The sequence below is a fragment of the Sardina pilchardus genome, chromosome 19 (assembly GCF_963854185.1).
Source record: "Sardina pilchardus chromosome 19, fSarPil1.1, whole genome shotgun sequence".
NCBI lineage: Eukaryota > Metazoa > Chordata > Actinopteri > Clupeiformes > Clupeidae > Sardina > Sardina pilchardus.
This window is the reverse complement of record NC_085012.1, coordinates 17,257,244-17,262,123: the sequence shown is the minus strand read 5'-3', so window position 1 is coordinate 17,262,123 and position 4,880 is coordinate 17,257,244. Positions and strand designations below refer to the sequence as shown.

General features: G+C 36.7%; 1 long non-coding RNA gene across 3 annotated transcripts; it reads left to right on the top strand.

Moving 5' to 3' along the window:
* The first annotated feature begins 1,489 nt into the window (after positions 1–1,489).
* Positions 1,490–3,878, top strand: LOC134066051 (uncharacterized). Of its 3 annotated transcripts, none has more exons than XR_009936360.1 (5): positions 1,490–1,590; positions 2,489–2,606; positions 2,754–2,839; positions 3,078–3,213; positions 3,485–3,878. It is a non-coding gene; the product is annotated as an uncharacterized LOC134066051 (long non-coding RNA). The 3 variants fall into 3 exon arrangements; XR_009936361.1 differs by having other exon boundaries at positions 1,524–1,590; positions 2,492–2,606; XR_009936359.1 differs by lacking the exon at positions 1,490–1,590 and having other exon boundaries at positions 1,742–2,606; positions 3,485–3,876.
* Positions 3,879–4,880: the final 1,002 nt, after the last annotated feature.

The window sequence follows — 4,880 nt, the reverse complement described above, 5'->3', positions numbered from 1 at the left end:
AGAGTTGGTTACCCGTGCGTGCCAAAGCAGTGTAAAGGCGCTTCCAAGAACAGAGCCACTCTACCAAATGTAATTGTATTGTCCTTATACGTGATCTAAATAAATTTTCATTTGACTAAAGCCTTCTCAGGATTAAAGAAGGCCTCTTTGACTTAGCAGACGGATAGAGCATTAGTAAACAGCGGCTCTATGTGACATTTGCAACACTTTTGTGACTAATTAACAAAGTCATTGCCATTAACACCTCAGAAGTGATCTTTGAGAGTTATTAGTGTTAATATTATGGAGGAGACATATGAAGTGTGATATACTCAAATTTGCCGTAAATTACGCCTGAAAACATACCAAAACCAATTTGTTTAAATTCATCTGTAAAATGGGCCCTTCATTTTACCCAGATTAAGGTGTGAGTATCTTACACTTTACTGTAAGATGTAAAGTCAGGGGTTCCCTTTATTTGTTGTGATTAATGGGGTAATTAAGGACAGTTTAAGCATACAGTATATTCATTTTTATCTGAAGGAGTTAATACGGGGATTCCTTGATTAGATCAAAGACGTAAGGGATTCAGTAGGCCTTTCTCCTTATTCAACCTTAATCTATGCACATTTCTACTTTAAAAAAAAAACTACTTACAGTAATTATATAAAATGGCTGTGAAATTCACAGTTATTTACAGGAAATTTCACAGTAGCACTACTGTATATGCTTTTTACAGTAGAATGTTGTAAAATTTACAGTAACGCCCCTACAATTACAGTAGTCCAAGTGTTACTGTAGACATTACAGTAGTCAAAGCACTACTGTAAAACAAACACAGTATAGCCACTATAGTACTGTAAATAGTAAAGTAAACTACTGTATTTTTTCTTTTCAACAATTGGCCAGTAAGTTACTGTAAATACTACTGAAATCACAGTATTTAATTGGTTTTCATTTTACAGTGAATGCATAAAATACTGTAAATGGAAATGCGGTACCTTTACTGTAAAAAGTATTCACAGTAACTTGCTGGCAACAATTGGGCAGTAAGTTACTGTAAAACTACTGAAATCACAGTATTTAATTGGTTTTCATTTCACAGTGAATACATAAAATACTGTAAATGGAAATGCGGTACCTCTACTGTAAACTACAATTACAGTAGTAAGTGTTACCGTAGAAATTACAGTAGTCAAAACACTACTGTAAACAAATCACAATATAGCCACTAGTAGCCTAGGCTACTGTAAATAGTTAAGTAAACTAGCCTACTGTGTTTTCCCTTTTTTAATCTTATCTTTCTTTTAACTCATAATGACATACCAGAGACGGTTGAGAAAGTCAATTTGATGTCAAGAATTAAGGCTTTGATGATCACAATATTGAGCAAGCATAACACATTTCAGCCTAATAATTTTCCACGATTGTTTTTAACGGCTGCTTATCGCCTCTTGATATGCGCATGCGCACACGCAGTAATTCCCATCCCCCACCCCTGACTTTTCATTTCAACTCCAGCCAGAGTGACTTCACTTCAACCATCAACCGTCACTTTTCAATCATGAATCTGACTGCAATCTTCAACTCTGTACAAACATCATATTCAAGGTAAGAATTACAGTACTTTTCTAGCAGCTATGCCAATTGAAACCGGGAATGTATTAGAAATGTATTGTTTTCACAATGAAATGTTAACCAAAGCCATTATTGTCATGTTTGAATCAGCATAGCACATATCGATAGCTAGAACTAGCGAGCTAACGTCGCTAGCGTTAGCGATGTTAGCTGTTAATGTTAACTTTTCCAGTAACTAACTTAACCATCATGTGGGATTTTTCGAATGATAGTCAATATCATATCTAGCAATAATTCAGTCTGATATGTCGTTATGAATGTAGAGTTTTAGTTTGAATGAAATTATATCAGACGCAAGTAGCTTAGCTTAAAGTGGCTGTTACCATGCAGGCTGAAGGCTGAAGTTAGCTAGCAGACAGACACAGGTGAAAGTTGTTAACGTTAGCAGCTAGTTAGTAACATTACTTTGCGAACTCGATGGGGCATGGGTAGTTAACATTAAACTTAATACATGTAGTGTTGATGCATAATATGTAGTGTTGCTATAACTGGAAAGAGGACCAGTAAAACAAATTAATGAAGTAGGCTGATGTGTAAGTTATCTCACCCCTAATTTAGGAACTGTAGTTTTGCATAGTCATGCTCATAGATCAGTCATATAGTGGATATGAAAGGGGAGCATTTGGGGAATTTCAATTACCAGAAATATCATGCCGATAAGTAAAGGGATCTTTAGTTTGTGAAGGGTAGTGTTTGGCTAAATGGTATTCAGTTTATAGCCTTTATTTGCCCAATGTTTGGTGACTTACATTGAGGCATGTGTTTAAAAGATGCATGTGAGTGTAGTAGTGCTTCAGTGATGGTCTTTTCATGTTCTGTGTGTTTTGCAATGTATTAGTTAATGTAAGCCTCTTTCTGTTCCCTCTGTTAGTAGGTGGTGTGAGGACTGCTGCCCTGAGAACGCTGTGTCAGAGACACTTAGGCTGTGTGCATTTTGGAATGTTCCAAATGTGTGTCACTTCCATAAGGAAGAAGTTCCAAGCCTGCAAGTGAGTTCACTCACCAAATAGAGACACACGCATATAGCATTTAATATGTGTGCATGTACTGTATTTGTGTCTGTAACTGTTTATTTTATCCCCTCCTTTCATGTGTCTGTTATGACTTTGTGGGCTCAACTGTCAACAACTGTCCAGGGCGAAGTCGGTCTACCCTGATGGCACTACCTGATGGCACTACCCTGATGATGTCTGTTAGCCATGGCTGCTGCCCTCAACATGGTGTAAGTGTTTGTGTTTTATTTATGTTCATAAATAAACTGATATCAAGAAGTAACATAGATGGTGACAAGGGTGGCAAGGGTGCCTCATGGCAAGGTAATTATCATTTCTATTTCTACATCTGATTGTAGAAATATGATTTGTTTGGTTTGTTATGATTTGTAGATTCTATGATTTGTTTTGTATGGCAATTGCTGTTTATTAACAAATGATATGGCAATTGCTGTTTATTCTTTTTAGGAGCCATCCAGAAGTCCCAGCCTGGAGCCAGAGGCTGCTATTGCAAGTCAGATGGGAGATGGCCTACAGTATGTTAGGCATCAGAAAAGTGGTGTTCGCATGAAGGCAGAGTTGCCGCAGGCAATTATGAGATTAGGTATGATATCACATAGACATACTTCTGTTCAGAAGTGTAGGGTCACTTCGAAATGTCCCCTTAAAAAAAAAAAAAAACACTGGACATATCAAAGTGAACTCCCAAACTTTGCTATGGTGGTGTATTGTACACATCTGCATTACTTCTATCTATTGCACCTGACTAGTGTGGGTTTGCTTTTATTTGTCACACAACCGGAGTAGTTTGCATTAATTACTGTATATTCATGAACGGGGTCAATTGTAATGTATGCTTTCTTTCTCTTTTTCAGACACTTGACATTTACTGCGAAAGGTACCATCAGAGCACCTCTCCCTACCCTGCAGGATACCTATACCAGAAGAGTACAACAACGGCCCAAAAGTATTTCAAAAGACATTTCACGCTCTGACCACGGACTGTTTAAACCACTGAGGTCAAGCAGACGTCTCTGTTCCCACGTGGCAGACTGAGGGAACACCCACAAAACAGACTGGGGATGAGTTTCTTTACTCCGCATCCTGTACACACACAACTCCTTATACTACATTACATAGACTTGCCAGTTGCCATACTGCACTTACACACACTGCGCTTTTAACCCCCTTATCTGTGTCAAATCAGATAAGGTTGTGGTTGTGTTCAAACCATCTACTGTTGTCTGTCAACATCCACTTCAGTCATACATTTGAAATGTCTTAAATAAATAACAAAAGTTAAAATTGTTTTATTGTCTGCAGTTAACTGAAATATTTTGGAATATGAGTTATTCTATTAATGATTGCTAATGTAAGTTCAATTGAATTCACAGTATTTAACTGACCTAGCTTCTACAGGGAAACAACCAATACTGTAAATACAACTAAAAAAAAAAAATCTTAATTTAAAATCAATTGTTTTTCACTTTACAGCGAATACATAAAATACTGTAAATGAAAATGCGGTACCTTTACTGTAAAAAGTATTCACAGTAACTTACTGGCAACAATTGGCCAGTAAGTTACCGTAAATGGAAATACAGCACCTTTACTGTAAAAGGTTTTCACAGTAACTTACTGGCAACAATTGGCCAGTAAGTTACTGTAAATGGAAATACAGTGCCCTAACTGTAAAAGGTATTCACAGTAACTTACTGGCAACAATTGGCCAGTAAGTTACTGTAAATGGAAATACAGCACCTTTACTGTAAAAGGTTTTCACAGTAACTTACTGGCAACAATTGGCCAGTAAGTTACTGTAAATGGAAATACAGCACCTTTACTGTAAAAGGTTTTCACAGTAACTTACTGGCAACAATTGGCCAGTAAGTTACTGTAAATACGACTGAAATCACAGTATTTAATTGTTTTTCATTTTACAGTGAATATATAAATACTGTAAATGGAAATACAGTACCTTTACTGTAAAAGGTATTCACAGTAACTCACTGGCCAATTGTTGCCAGTAAGTTACTGTAAATTTTACAGTAAATTTTTTACAGTGTAGAAGGGATTTAAGGTCAAAAGCGAGGCATTTTTAAGGGGTAAGGAATTTTGTTTCGTAGTCAGTTGAACACTGCATGCTGTGGCATTTTTTTTTTATCTGTTTCTTAAATTGCAGTATCTAATTTTGGTTTAGATATTCAACCCTCCACTCACAGAGTGAGGATAGTTACAGTATTAGAAGCACACACATACCAGACTAGGGAA